The sequence below is a fragment of the Melospiza melodia genome, chromosome 6 (assembly GCF_035770615.1).
Source record: "Melospiza melodia melodia isolate bMelMel2 chromosome 6, bMelMel2.pri, whole genome shotgun sequence".
NCBI classification, from domain to species: domain Eukaryota; kingdom Metazoa; phylum Chordata; class Aves; order Passeriformes; family Passerellidae; genus Melospiza; species Melospiza melodia.
In genome coordinates this window covers 76,966,823-76,983,720 of record NC_086199.1, presented here as the reverse complement: position 1 = coordinate 76,983,720, position 16,898 = coordinate 76,966,823, and positions in this window count along the sequence as shown.

Here is a 16,898-nt window from a genome sequence, read left to right as displayed (position 1 = left end):
ATATCTCCTGCTGCTGGTACCTGCACACACGTGCTGCTGCTGCTGGTACCTGCACACACGTGCTGCTGCTGGTACCTGCACACACGTGCTGCTGCTGGAACCTGCACACACGTGCTGCTGCTGGTACCTGCACACACGTGCTGCTGCTGCTACCTGCACACACGTGCTGCTGCTGGTACCTGCACACACGTGCTGCTGCTGCTACCTGCACACACGTGCTGCTGCTGGTACCTGCACACACGTGCTGCTGCTGGAACCTGCACACATGTGCTGCTGCTGCTACCTGCACACACGTGCTGCTGCTGCTGCTGCTGAGGCTGCAGCCCCGCTCCAGGGGCTGCTCCTTATTTTGGACCAGGAGTTGCCAGTTTCTGCAGAGCCATTGCAACACTGCAATTTCACACCACTCAAAATGAGCCTTCAGGAGCTTGAAGTAAATTATTAAAGCTAGCCATGGCCACATGAGGAAGTCTCACTTACTTCTTTCATCACTTCTCCTTATCTTTTTCTTCCTCATTTCTCATGAGGGTACCTCATGGATCCTTGGCTCTGCTTCTTATTGAGACTCTTCACTGAGTAAACTCATCCAGCATAAAACTACCCACAATTTTAATCCCCCAGGGAGGTTCCTCTGAAGTTAGGATATTAAGTCAGTTCCTGAAGGTGTACTATTGATTCAGAATTGGTTCAAGTGTGAGGATTTTCCCCTAGAGAATCATCAACTCTATTTCTCATATTAGAATACATTTTTGGTGACTTTTGGAGATGATTCACAGGAAGAAACTTTATTTCCCACTATTACTGATGTTATATTATTAACAACATATTATGACTGAATTAATTCTAGTCTGCTGATGCTGGGACAGAGAAACTACAGCCTTTCATTTCTAGTGAATTTTATCAGTCTCTCAGAGCCTTTATCAAAAGCTTTGAGCTTTTGTCTTCAGCCGACTCACTGTTAAAGGAGGTCAAACACGATTATTTGTCATATTCCAGGGAAAGGACTGTGCCTGGAATGACGAGCTTGGCACAGCAGAGAGCAGACACAGGGAGAGCTCTGGAGGGACAGCACAGCTCTGCTGGCAGTGCCTGGAGCAGGCAGGACGCCCTTGTGCAGGGGCATGGCCTGGCTGAGGAGCTCTGTGAGCAGCCGTGCCGGGTGCGCAGCACCAGGGAACTTCAAAGGGAGACTGACAAGGTTTCCAGAGAGACCCTGCAGAAACAGGGGTCTCACAGCTGAGTTAGGACACTACAGACCAGTTAAATGGGTAACTGGACAGGTTAAAACTGGAAACTGAGTTCTATGAGTAGTGCCACTGGGCCAGTAAGAACTAGAGTTTTGTAAGAGGTCTGTGTGGGATCGCTACCCTTTGGCATCCTTATCTGTATTGGTTTTAGAAGGGAAATAATCTGTCTTATTTTTCTGTGTGCTCTAGGTCCTTAAGCCACACGCCTCTTTAAAAATCTACTTCATTTTAAGCGTTAGAATTAAACCTCTGAGGTCAAAGGGTCTTTCTTGGTGTTTAACATCATCATGGTACTGTTTTACATGAAGAAATAAAGGAGAAAATTCTCTAAGAGTGTGCCCAATGCACGTGCGCTTTCCTTATCACAAGTTTTGAAGTAGATGAAAGAAGAACAGGGACATTCTTCTTGTTGTTTGTGCTTACAACTTGTTGTCTGAAAAATGAGTGGCAGAACCAATCACTTGTTTCGAATGACCCACTGTTTCAAAAGAGTTTATGCTTTTAGGTCACACTGCTTGAAGTAGCTTGTGCAAGAGAGTTTTGAAAGTTAGGTCATATTAAGTATAAATGAGCAAAAGAAAATTACCGAAGAAAAACCAACCAAACCAAACCCCACCACATTATTTGCTCAAACACAGCAAATAAAATGAGCCAACTTTTGCAATCTTCAGAGTTTACCTTGTTCTAATTCTGGCACTCCAAACTAGTTCCTAGATATTTGTGATGAGTAGACCCTGGCTGGATGCCAGTACCCAGCAAAGGTGGTCCATCACTCCCCTCCTCAGCCAGACTGGGGAGAGAAAATACAACAAAAGGCCCGTGGGTTGAGACAAGGGCAGGGAAACAGGAGAGCCTCAGCTCTGCCGCCTGTAGCACCTGCTGTGCCTTCTTCTGCCCTGCCTTGGTGTCTGTGCAGCTGTTTGCTTGTCTCATGTTCTCACCCCTCTGCTCTCTGGCCACAATTCTCTTCTGCAGTGTTTCCCCTCTCTTATCTGTCACCCTGGAGGCGCTGCCACCGTCACTGTGGGCTCGGCCAGTGGTGTGCCCACCTTGGAGCCAGCTGGCATTGCCTCTGCTGGACGGGGAGGAAGCTCCTCTCACCTGCTCACAGGAGCCACCCTTGTAGCCTCCCCCACTAACAAAACCTGGCCAAACAAACCCAATACAATATGGCACAGAGAGGATTTAGAAGTCTCAAACCTGTGAAGCAAAGCTGTGATAGAAATGCTCTAAGACACTTTAGGAAACATTGCAACATTTGTAATCTACCTCTGTTTCTCAAATGCTCCAGAAGTGGCAGCTGCTCTCAGTCAGAAGTGACCATTAAATACATCTTACAAATTGTTTTGGATTTTAAATATTCACTGTTCAAAAACAGGCAGACTCTCTTTCCCAAAATGTATGGTAAATATAAAACTCACATGGTGTTCAGTCAGAGGATAACGCCATGGGTTACAATTATGTATTTGTCCAGAGCCAGTTCTGGTTTTGGTTCAGAATTATTTTATATAAACAATATTTTTCTTGGACTACTTTGAAAGCTTACCTCTAAGTTCTGTGACTTTATTATGTTTATTACTTGCTTCATTTTCCTACGAAGCTGAAGGCAAAAACAACATCTGTCAAAGAGAAAGATTTCCAAATCAGGCCTTCTACATCCAGGCAAGCTACATCAAAATAACAGGCCTTGCAGGCTTGGCATCCTGAGAGAGATCTGTGCTTTAAAAGTATTTGGCAGCCATGGTTTTTACTGCTTGTCAGCAGCAGATCAACGGACAGATAACCTCAAGGAGAAGCTGATTAGTCGATCCTTCAGAAGCCATCTCACAATATTGCCAGCCATGCCAATTATCACCTCTATTTTTTCTCTGTGTATGGGGATTTTGGAGAGCTACAGCCATGAATCTAAAATCCAGCTGTGTTTGTTCAGTCAGATTTTCTTCTGGCCCAATCAAGGAAAGATTCTTTTGACTCACCGAGCACTTGCTGAACCACATTTGACTCCTCTTAGTGAGTGCCCCGCATCACCTGGGACACTGCTGGACAGAACTGCTTGGCTATGTCCCGTCCCACAGACTGTAAATTACTACATCCACTGCATGCAAACTCCATTAATTAGCTAATTTTATTGCAGGGTGTATTGCAAAACTATTGAGAAGATTGAGGAATGACTGGGACTTCACAAGCATAGTGAGAATTGCCTCTCTTTAAAGACAAAATCTTTGATCTTCAGACCTGCCTGAAATGGGAGTATGAGTTGGAAAAAACTGGATAAAGGCCAATTAAATAAAAAAGGAAAAGAGGCAAATAGGGAGAAAATATCTACCCTTAAATAACAATTATAACCTAATGAAAATTTTAAGACATATCTAAAGGCTATGCTGGACTCGTGGATTTCCTACTGATTTGCCCCTACTGTGTCTAATAGCAAGTTTATTTTTTATTTTCTGGCACAGACAGGTTGAAGTCTTTAATCCTCTGTAGCTGGTAGCCATTTTCTCTACATTTGTTCCCATTTCTTGGGCTTCTGTCTCATAGGTAGAATTATTTTTGCATACTTTTCGTTTCATTAGTGGCAGCATTGCCTTGGAGACTCAACAGTTCTGTCTCTGCAAGCAAAAGTTTCCTTTGCAGAAATATCAGCTCCACAAATGCCAGCTCCTCCAGCACCTGTAAACACATCCCAGAAAACAGAATTTCTAAGACATTTTCAGTCTAAATCATTGAAGCTTCATAATCAGAATATTGCTTTCTCCTGGGTTTGTGGTTTTTTATATGATATAGAGTAATAGTTGGTTATGGAAAACTAAATAGTACATCTTTATTTCACCCTGATTATGGTTGTAACACATAAAACATTTTTTTGTAAATTTCAGTGATGGAAAATCCCTTTATAAAATGAATGCTAGACTGGCATTTAAAAAAAGACTGAAATTTCCTACAAATACAGGCATTTTATGCTACAGGTGTTACGACATGTATTTCTGGTTTAAAAAAACTACTTCAAATAATGAGGAAAACCTTCCCATGGCATTTAAGCCTTTTTTTTTCCCCATAAGTCCACAGGATGCAGACCAATCTCTGGGCCAAGTTCTGAAATTCTTACTTGTTTCCCCAGAAAAGATACAATGCATTCCTTCTGCTTTTGCATTACCAACTGAAAGAGGAGTCAATTTCAACAGAGTATAACCATGAATGAATTGAAAAAGAATTTCAGAAAAGAAAAAAACAAAGTATCTGACTAGCTGTGAGCAAATGCCAAGAGGACATGAAACCTTAGAACATATCACATTCAAATGCACATTCAAAGCAGATAATTCAAATTTCATTAACTGGCCAAGATTTTAACATTCTTTGTCCCAATTCAAAGTACTGATTGTAGCATACAGCTTCTGTCAAACAGATATTTTAACATGGAATGTCAATAATCTCTGTTTCAACTAAGAAAACCAAGCTCTTCACAGAGCAAAAAAGCTCTCATTCTTAAGATTTTGGCAGACCACTGTCTATGGCAAACTGCTAATGGCAGTATTAATCTGTCCCTGACAGAGGGATAGGCAGTACATTTTCCTTTCATCCCCACCAAGTCAAGATTTCAGATCCTCTGTAAATTTTTTTGTTCCTTTTTTTTCACATAAGGAAAAGGTCTCCCTAAAGATAAAGAGACTTTGATACTGGAGAGTTTTAAGCACTACCATGTCTACATCTCTTTGTGGAAAGAGCGTCATGGCCACTAACCTCAGACCTTTCTGTCCATTATTGCAGTAGAAGGCATATGAATGCGTCAAAGGCTGATCATATTAAATTTTTAAAAAAATGCATCTGACAGTTTTAGGTAAGTTATGTTTAGCCCAAAGATAGCTTTTGTTTTCACTCTCAAATTATCTCAGGTGCTAAATGTTAGTCACATCTTTTTACTTTATTTTTGTTCCTTAGGAGCTTGCCATAATGTCTGGTCGGAAATTTTGAGTGGTTTAAACAAGTTATGGTACATGGCTGTTAGAATTGTGGGGTGAATGTGAAATCTGTAAATTCTTTGATGAAGGTATCACAATGTGCCATGCCCAACTGATTTCAAGACTCATTTACTTGGTTTTGAATCACTTTAAGTTAGAATTTAAACCATTATCTGGATTACTGACCACACTAGTTATAATCTGAAAAATGAATGCTCTCTACACAGCAAAACAGCCTAAATAGCAGACACTCAGATTCTTATTGAACAATATTCAGCTGCAAAATAAAATAAACTATTCAAAGGAAATACTGGGTTTTGGACTGCATCTTTCATCCTCTGTTTTACCCAGTAGCCTGTATTGATCTTTACTGCTGTTGGTAGACACCGTGGGTTTTTTATCCCATGTGGGTAAGATTTGCCTTTAAATGGAAAAAGAACTTGATCCTTCAGAAAAATTTGGCATATCTACAGTAATTCAAATGTTTGATTAATTTGTTTCAAACACTTGATTCGAATGTTTGAATTCCTCCAGAATTAGGAACTAGGCATTGCTATAAAGCCTTTGGTCAGATATGGCAGGCGAATTCAATGATGATGCTCACAAATATGTGGAAAATTATTGAGAAATCCCACTACATAGACTAACAGGAAATAAATTGAACAAAGAAGCACCTGTTTTAAGAATTGCAGTATAAGATTGTCACAGTTTAAATTGTTGACTGAAACTGAATTTGACACACTTCCTAGAATGTACTGTTCTTTTGTCCTCAAGTTGTTTTGACATTAAAATATGATCATCTCCTAAAATAAGGAAGATGTTTGGTGCCCAGGAATACTGAAGCAATTTTGGTCTCAGGGGTGGGGAGGAGAATGGTGATAAATATTCATTAAGGGATTTTCTTTCAAAATCATAGTTTTGCCATCCTAATTTATAGGGTAAACCAATGACTGTGCCTTTTCCTGAACTTTCTACAATTAAGACTTGGTGAAAGGCCCCAGTAGTTTTAATTTACAAGCACATGCAATACAAAGTCTCTGACTCCTGAAGTTTTAAAAATTCTATCTGGGAAATCTCCTGCAATTTGAGATTAAATTGCCAACCACTAACTATGGCAGCTCTTACTGCTTTAGGCACTGACATGAAAATCCAAGGAATGTATCTTCTGCCAGAAAAGGATCTTATCCCATAATAATGGTTCATCATTGTGGTATTTTTATGCTAGTGAATATAGCATATTCTTTTTAATTAATATTTGGATTCCTGATATATAGTTTTCATCTATGACTCATTTAAAACAATGTCTCTCCATTTAATAAAATAATATTCAGATTCAACTTGTATTTAATACCTACAAATAAAGCATTAAAGCCTCCAGGCAATGAATAAAATTGGGGTGGTAATACAAAATGCCTTGAACTTTACAATCTGATCTGGAGTTTTATCTGAAGGAAAGCAAATTAGGATTATATCACACTATATCAGCTGTGACTCTCTAGCTATTAGGCATAGTTTTGGCTAAAGTAAAGTTGAATGGGTACCTAGTTCAGATAAAATAATGTCCAAACTGACTTTTTGTTTAAGTGTCAAAATTAAAATTCTTCAAGCAACTCACCTACTTACCTCTGGCATCTCTAACTTGTGTTGAGAAGGCCTCAAGGAAAATATATTATTTTGAAATTTTTAGATAGTTCTAAAAATTGCACTTAAGTTCAAGTCTTTTTATTCAGATTACTGGATACTTTCTTGAAGAAAACTTCTAAATTATTTAATGTTGTATTCAATCCTGCTTTAAATCAGAGTTCTTTGAAAAAACTCTCAATTTAGTGTTTATCCTGTATTAATTCTAACTCATATTTTACTAACATTACTGAAATATGCCTAGGAAATTTTTTTCCTAATCTATATTCTTCTTCTTCCCATGTAATGTACAGCATAAGGTGCCAGAAATTTTCAATTACAAATGGAAATGTCAGGACATGTGAGCACCTCAGCCTTTCTTAGTGTCAGACTTTCTCAGCCTTTCTTCTCTTGATGAAAGAATGCCCAGCACTGCAATGCAATCTGCCTTGCTGCTCCTTATTCACTGAAACCCTCCCAGCTCCTGCTAGAAAAGCTGCAAGGAAGAAGTTTAGCTAACTTATTATCTTTTTCTTGAAATTTTGGAAGGCAGACTCTCATGATTTCTGCATCTCTTATCACAGAGCAAAGCAATAGAGATGCTGCTGTTCTGGAAAATTGTTGTCAAGCTGGCAGCTGGACAATGCAGACAAGAGTAACGTGAATTTATAAAGCACTTCAGCAAAAAAATATCACTTCCAGAGTGGAACAACACTTCAGTATTATGTTATGTATCTTACCTGTGTATTTTTAATAGTAGTATATACTGATATTAGCTAAAGGAGAAGCAAATGTACTGTTTGTGGAGTGTTGCTTATGCACTATATTAAAATGGTTAAAAGGGTAGTAATTAAGTATAATTTCCTGAAGAACAAAGACTCAGTTCACAGTTCAAGACTGTTCTAATAGCTATTCCAAGCTGATTTCTGACAAAACGAACAGGAGGTAAAGACATTGTAGAGGCATTACATATCCACAAACTTCACAGAGGCAGGCCAGTAGTAGAGAGAACAGATCTTATCAATGCATTATTGAAGAACCTTCCATTTGCACTAAGGAAACAGTGGACACAAATAAATTAGTATTTCTGCTCCTTATGCAGCAACTTTTTGATGTTTCATTATCAGATTTCAGCAAAGTGACATGAAAACAACAAATATGTCATTGTCTAAGTATGCAAATATTTGAGTGTTGAAGTTCTATTACATGTCAAATTTAGAAATTTAGTGCAGTATTTTATGTATATGGTGTGACATATGTTTGAAGTTGAATGAGGAATTTTAATGGCACTCATATCTTAATATATTACATAATTTTTGAACAAGTTAAAATGCTAGGGAAACAGTCACCTTTTAAATAAATACCCTTATAGGATATACTTTACATTCAGAAATATCACCATGAATTTTATCAGTTGAGAAAGAGGAATTAATCAAATAATTGATTAACAGGAAGGATGTGGTGTCTCTATGTAACCACTGTGCATTTTTATGCACTTTCAGCAACACAGTGGTTTTTCTGTGGAGCATCATTGTCTGTGCTCACAGCACATCACAGAACTGCAGGAATGTGCAGGATTGATGGATCATAGTTATCAATCATCAAGGATTGATGGATCATAACTAACAGAGTAGGGTACTGTGGAGAGCCTTCACCTAGGAGCCTTATGAAATTCTATGTGCAAAAGATTTAAATGAAAAAAAGGAGCATGGGTATTGCAGTACCAATCAACACACAATTAATTAATTTCGGGCAGAGCAGATCCTACTCTCACCTGAGGTAGTTATCATGAGCCAGTATTTGATAATTTCATCTGTAACTGAGAACATCAATTAATTGCAACCTATTTCTCTGAAAATACTTTAAAAATATTGATTGATAATAGAGAGCCTGATCTCAAGGGATTACCAGTGTTCAGATATTTTCAAGCTACTACCCTAGAGTAAAAGGGGAAATATAAAAATAAACTGATAAAATTTATGTAACTCTTTTTATTCATTTCAAAGAAACACAATCTAGTTCCATGAAATTTCTGATATATAAATTATATATTAATAGTTATAGAAGGGAGTTTATAACCAGAAAAAATTCAAAGCCCCACAACACAAGATATTTTAAGGCTTGTCCCAGTGTGAGCTGCTGTTACAAGATGAAGCTCTTCTCAAACATATTTTCTGAGTCATATAATAAATATTTCAGCTGAGACAGAATTTACCAAAATATGGGATTATATGGAAAGTATGTGAAATGTACACAAGGCAAGGCCACTAGAACATAAGCTTCTTGTCTCAACAGGATTTTTCAACCTGGCCTAAGTCTGGTATCCTGACACTGATTCCTTAAGTGGAATCTATCCAAAGGAGGATCGGGACCACGGATTTTAGCCTTTTTTCCTTCAATACAAAGAAATTTTATGCATCTGTAAATCTCAACTGCAAAGTGATTAAGAGAAGTTTGTACAAAAGATTCATGCGAAGTTCATCATTCTGTGAAAGAAAATCCTCACAAAATTCTTATGGCATTCTTGAATACAGACTGAGAATTGAGATTGATTTGATCTGATTTCAGCTGCAAACATATTTGCCAATTCTGATAAAAAAACTCCAACTAACTAGGCTAACTAAAAACAAAGAACACCTTGATGCACCTTATGGGTAATACAAAAGCTCTTCAGATTTTGAGGAGCATTAAACTTTTATATAAAGTCTGTGCTTGAATTTTCCCTTAACCCCTCTTTTTATCTCTGGAAAAATATAGTGTTTGACTCATCTGTAATATGCACACTTATTATGTACCTTATGAAGGTTTAAATGACATCATGCACTTCAAAGCAGTTTAGAAAGCTCTAATTTTTTCCTTGGCAGATACACATATAAATAATCATGTGGGGTCTGATTTAAGCTTTTGTATTCAAATGCTGATGCATCAGAGAATGAAACACAGATCACAACTGGCAAAAGTGCATATCCAAGATAATTGGATTATTTTAATTATGTTCACTATGATTCCTCATAAATCTCTCAAAATTCCTACTAAAAATACATACCATAATGGAGCAAAAATCTGTTTTCATCTGAAAAAAATCATGCTGTAGTGTATGCAAAACCAAGCTGCATTGCATATTTATCATTAGTCATGCACAACAAAAAACAACTATATTTTTCTATCCAGTTGGATACTTAAGGCTTTTGTTAATCCAAAATTATCTTTTACAAAAATCTTCACATTTCTTTGATTAATAGATAAATACATTATTTCACAAGACTTGTAATAGAATACTCATAGTTTCTTTAATCGTCTCCAGTTTTGGGCCTAAACTTGTTCCCATTGAATTTAATATGTTTCGCCTAAATAGTTTTTCATCCCAGGTACTTAAATCATCATTCTCACAACTCCCTGAGTGTAGTTCAAATCTTCTTGTGACTGACTGCACCATTTAAATTTCAACCTCCATTGAAAGGTAGGGTTCACAAACCAGTCTTTTATTCTTTCCTCCTGTTTTTCTCTTCTTTAGTTTTTAGAGTCCTGCAAATCTCCCAAGGCTGACAGGACCTCTGTGGAGCAAATACAAGCTTAGCAGCAGTAGGCTGCTTTTTTCTGTTTCTCATTGCCTTCTGTAGGCTGCGCAGCTCATGCAGCACAGGCTGTGAACTCCAGGTCTAAATTCCTAATGGGGTGGGAGTCTGAGCCCTTGCCCAGATACCAACTTGCCCAGCAGGCAAACGTTCTCACACCTGGCTGCAGCCCGAACTTGTTGGAGGGTCTCACGCGCCCAGATTCTCTCTTGCATCATTCCTCTGGCTGAGGAAGAGATTCCCAGAAGTACAAAAATCTACAGCAGCAAAAGGACTGGACTCAGCACTTGTGGAGCTCAGCGGCTGGCAAGGAGAGAGTCAGCAAGGCAAATGTCTGAGGAGTGCTATGGTGAGGACTCAGGGGGCCCAGACCCACCTGCTTGGCCCTGTGTCCTTGCAAGGGTCAGGGCACACCTCTGTCTGTGCCCCTGCATTCTGCACCCCTTGTGAGAGCGACACTTCAGCCAGCTGCTGACTCTGGGTTAAAGAAACACCAAAATGTCCAAAATGTCCAAAACGATGTCTGTGCTTTAAAGGCTTCCTCACGCAGAATGTTTGTGTCATGCACTTCCCCTCATGAGCTTCAGAATTTTTCTTTCTAAGAAAAAAAATAGCTTTCATTAATCTCACTCTTCTGTATTTCAGTATTTTGAGGTCCACCAAATCTGAGGAAAAATCTATTGCAGCCATTACTTTAAAAGAGCAATTAACAATTTAGTAAGAAAAAAACCCAGCTGACCTCAGAATGTTTTTTGTATACAGCTATTACAGCATAATATTTATTTCCAAGTTCTCGTCATATAGACAGACCAGCTCTTAGATAAGGTTCAAATAAATTGCACGCAGTCCTGTCACCATTCAAATTAGAGAATATTAGCAAGCAATTTTTTGGTCACTTTCTTTTTTCCAATTACAGATTCTCTAATTAATTTGCACTCTTCCACTTCTTAAAATAGAAAGTTAGTCTTAAATACACACCAAAAATTACCACATTTCCTGTGAAACTTTAATTAGAATCTTATTCATTCAAAGTATTTTATAAATATTTACCACTTAGAAATCTCGTTCCTTTTATATTTGATATTCCTGACATTAAATTTGTGTTCCTAATCTACATTTACTTTTGTGCTTGCCAAGGGAACACCTGCAGCTCTGCTTCAGTGATGAAAAGAGTCTGTTCCTTTGTCTGCAAGTCTTCACTTCTCATTATCTTATTTACATTTTAAAATGTAACAAACTAGAAAATGAAGCATGAAAGTGTTCTCTGGATTGTTTTAATCAATGTGCAAGCACATATGCTGCTATGGATTGGTGGATTGCAAGAAATTTATATTTAAGTTGCTTCCTCCCACACTTGCCACCATATCACTGGGGCATCACATTTACTAATAAGAGAAATAGGAAACCTCTGTCCTCCCCACTTGTCAGTTTCTCACAGGGTGGCATATGGAGCCTACCTAAACTCCTCACACCTACAGCACGCCTGACACAAATCACATATCATGTGTAGAGCGTTGGCTTCCTGCTGCTTCTCTTTTCCCCGTGCTTCCATTGAGTTGCACAGGCCTCACTTCCAAAAGGAATTTGAAAAAATAATTCAGACTTCAGATCTTACACCTATTTTTGACCTTTCTAGTGAGACCATCAAGAACTGTGACCATTAAAAAGTGTGTTTTGTCACATGAAGACGGGAAACAGGGACAAGAGGTGAACCATACTTTGTCCTCATTCCTGACTGAGGGGAAATAATGATATTTTCGCAATGCATGTTGCAGTATCGATCTGGGCTGACTCCAATTGGCCCTGATGGACTGACCACAGGTGACTCCGTGGCACACACGCAGGCCAAGGTCTGTGGTGCTCTGCAGCTGGAGCTCCCTGAGAGATCAGCCTTCCTCTGTTGACCACATGCTTTACACCAGTGTTAGCCTAAATGCACTCTTGCATTCTCATGGCGCCTATCAGCAGCTAATTAAACATTTAAACACCAGTCAGGACATTTTATACTGTCAAATTCTGGTGCTGAGTTTTGCAGCCCTGGCAGCACCACTTACTAGAGGCAGATGTCTCTTATGAAGTTTTCTCCTTGCTAGATCCCAGTTTTATTGACCTTCAGAATGCAACATAAATCAGCGCATATTGTTTTGTTTTCATTTTCAGCCTTTTGGGAGGTTTTTTGTTTCATCCCAAAGCAGCTGCAGCAGTTCTGTGAAGTGTATTGATGTTACTGCTGTGTTATTTTTAAGTCATATTAGTGTTTTGTGGCAGCAGCTGTCAAAGTAGTATCAGCTATATAAGTAATGGAACAAATAATTAAATCTGATTTTTGCTAGAAAGGTAGCATGAAGTTTTTAACAGAATTTTTGAAGATCACCTATACGTGTGACGCAATATAGCAGGTTTCTAAAAGTGTTGTGTAAAACTATTTCCTGACAAAACAGCAAAAATTTAGGGGTAAGTTGGACCATGTTGCAGTGTCTAGCAGTTTACCTCTAAAATTTCATTTGTTAATTTTTCTGCTAGAAGTTTGACCACTGCCAAGCCATGAATAAACACCTGCCAAAGCCTCTCTCCCTACCAAGAACTCACAGAAATGGTGGTAGGCAACCTTGCAACTGCACATGCATAAGGAAAAAAATTTTTATGACTGTGCTGTTTGCCAGTAGTCTAACATCAGCTGCTCATCCTGCACTAGTGTACTATTTGAGTGAATTCAACCCAGAGATGAATTATTTTATTAAATGAAAATCTTTTGAATTAAACTGTTTTGTCCACAGAAGAACAGAAACTTATTTTTCCGAGCAGAGATGCTCATTTGGTAAAACATATTTCTTGTTTGTTACTCTTCTGTGCTTTCTTGCAGACCCACTAAGAATACACAAATTATCTCATTGCCGTTCTCAGGGGTTTAATAATCTGGCCTCATTGGTGACTTTACTCTGTAGCATTCAACAGACAACAGCTGTTGACATACAGAATTAAATAAAATGGCAAAACTGCAGTGGAATCCTTTCTGATCTGAGAATCCCTGCCGTGGGTAGTAACCCGCTGCAGTTTCTAGCACATCTCAGTGGTCTTCATCTAAACACATCAGAAAGACAACATGCCGGTTTAAATTCCACTACAAAACACAGTTTGAGAGTCTCACTTCAGAGGCTTGCATGTTCCAATTAAAAAAAAAAAGCCAACAAAACCTGCAGTGTCTCTCATAATTGAAGATGGGTGTCTATTGTAGTAAACATGAGATGGCTGGACCCTTCAAGGAAGTGCAGGGCTCTCTTGCAACAGAATGGGGGTTTCCAACACGAGTGATCTTTCATTTGACCCTTACCATGACCAGCCCTGGTTCATAAATAAGGAAATGTCTTAATCTGGTTATTCATCACATGAAGAGAGAGAAGTTGACTCACTCAACCTTGTAACACTGCAACACTGAGGAGCACAATGGCAGATTATGCTTTGTTCTCAATGCAGAATTCAGGCTGAAGTGATTCAGTCTTTCAACAAAACCTGGCCATGGAGCTCAAAACAATCTGAATCTCATTTCATGCCTTTTTAAGACTGTGCTGAATTGTACAACGAAAATAAAACTTACAAGTGTTGTTTTTCCTTTGAAACTGTTTGACAACCCATAATATTATTTCATGTCTCTATTTTTGCACTTGAAGCTCAGGTAAGGAAATGGCCTTTAAAGGGAAAAACCCTGTAAAGTTTCCCATTAGATAGATAAAATTGAACTTTTTTGAATACCAGCACTAGTAGGCTGAAGCGTGAAGTGAATATACTCTATGGGTTTGGAAAGACAGAGCACACCCATTCCTTTTGCCAGGGCACAGAACTTCTAAGGTAAAGTGTTTTGGCGTATCTAAGGAAATGTTCATCCCAGTTCTCAATCCATGAATACAGAAGACAATGGCCATTGGTAGCTTGTGATTTTGCACTACTGGTATATTCTGTGCAGAGATCATCTCTAAAAGGAAGGAAAGATGAATTGTCAGATGAGTGAGAATGTGAGCTTACAATCTGGGCTGGGCAAGGTTCAAGACATCTGAGGAGAAGGTTTGTCATAATTTCAAACCATTTTCATTGAGATTTTATCTGATCTGAACATGGAGAACAGCTAAGAATGACTTGACAGTATCTTTCATTCTTATTCTGCAACAGGTTTTCCATCACTAGTTTTAGAAAATGAAATTAACTAAATTAACTCATCTGCTTCCTTAGAGTTTTGCTGAAATGTGAAGAAATCATAATCAGTAACAAAAAGGAAAGATCATACTATCTGAGCAAAAAGTACTATATAAAAAGACAGACTCCACACATTACAAATATACATGCTTCAGAAATCTCTTGTGAGTTAACTCCTCAGAAGTGTTGTTTTTAATTATTCAATAAAGAGTAAGCAATACTGATAGCTAAATATTTTTGTACAAATATATCTTTACTTTTAATATTCAAAAAGTAAACTTGTATGCGACATTTCAGTTAGTTACAGAATGTTCCAGGTTTGGGGCTGTACAAGGTTCCCATGTAGCCAAAGGACTCTTCAATAGGTTATTACCATATCGATAATAATTTTAAAAAAATTAATTTTAGCAAGTAATTTAGGTATTTATCATAATTCATAAAAATGAAAAAAATACACACATCTAATTAAGGGATGCCTTGCTCACACGCTGTTAACAAACAGATAAGACCATGAAATATAAATTGCATTACAAATCAATGTTCATCTATTTGAATAGCTATTGAAAGGCTTATATAACACACAACAGTAAATTAAAACTTAGTGGAGGACTTATAACTTTTTCTGCACAGCTCTAGAATTGTCCAGGCCTATTTTTAATAGATACACAGCCACAAACAAAGTATTTTTTTTGTTAAATAAATCTCCAATCAAGATCTAAGATGAAAGCACAAAAGGGTACAATGTAAATTGCTCTAGCATAAGGCAGTGAGCAGGGAAGTATGAATGTTCTTGGTTGTGATTTTGTGGTCCTGCACAGATACCATTCTCATAAACAGATCAGTCTCTCAGTTTATGGTTATTGTTCTGAGATAATATGATATGACAGGTCCAGATGTTTGAAACTTGCAGCAATTCACAGAATGGGAGCAATAAATTATGTTAAACAACATATTTAATTCAATTGATAGTGTATCTGGCACTGACAGAGCTATGGAATTCTAAGCTGAGTATAATACAGAAACCATTATGTGCCCCAACAACTTTTGGAAGGGAAGTGTGTGTGGCAGAGGGCATTGTTGCAAAGCTGGTATTCTTTCTATCTGTTAGTCAGCAATCTCTGTATTGCATTGCTATCACATGTTGTATTAGTCTGGATTTTCCTAGTCTTGAAATAATTAGCAGAAAAATTCTTTACAAAAAAATTCACCCATGTTGTCAAGCTCTTTCATCTCATTCTGAATTTCGGAAATCCATGTAGCACAAACCTTTGAGAGCATGGTATGGACATTGTCTGTTGCACCAAAACAAACTTTTCTAAAGAATAGATTGTATATCTATTTCCTATTCAGTCAGCCTTTATATCAAGTTAATCCATGAAGACCATTCACCCAGTAATTACTGATCTGAGTATATTTTATATACCTGTGCACTGTGGCACCATAAGCCAACAATTTAAGTTTTATTGTTACCAGAGCTGCAGAGCCATTAAAAGTGAGCTGCTTGTTTTTTCACAGGATTAAGGGGAATTCTCAGTGTCCCTCCTAAGACATCACTCTTTCTGTATGAAAACCTGCATATGTATCTATATTTGTCTGTTTCAAGTTCTGTCAGAAATAAGGGCTTATTGAATTGCCTGAGCCGCATGCGTGCCAAGACGCATGAAAAAGGAGTCTTATTTTTATGGTGGTGATCCTGCCAACAATCTTCCTCAAACCCTGTGCTATTCTAGCCTCTTCCCTCTCAATATATGAAAGGCTCAGTTCTATCTTACAGCTGGGACAGTTAACAGAACTATTTAACAGACTTGTTTACATTATTCTTCCATCTGGAGGGATGGGTGTTATAACAGACCTTTTCCACTATGTTTAGAACTGAAGAAAACATCTCTTCAGACCACATTTCCCTGCCTTCATCTCCTTCCTCTGTGTATGAAGCAGTGCTTCCTCGTACAATTTACTCTTCTGATTTCCTAGTTATATAATACAAGAAAGACAGTAGATTGAAGAATGGCAGATCCAGTTTATTATTCTGCACAGCTTCTTAGCTGCCAGCAGGCCTGCTGACATTTTTAAAGCACTTGTGCATAACACCCTGCTGCACATCACTCAGAAGAGCCCAGGTATTTACCTGGCTCAGAACCAAACTGCCCTATTTTCTTCAGGATGAATAAGTCAGGCACCATCAGAGGCTCTGCCTTACCTCAGTTCCTTCAGTATTTTGTAAAGGATGTGATATCAAGGACTTCTTCAGCAATAGAAATACTATTCTTTGGTATTTAGAGTTATCCAAGACTGTGCATCCTCTATCAACA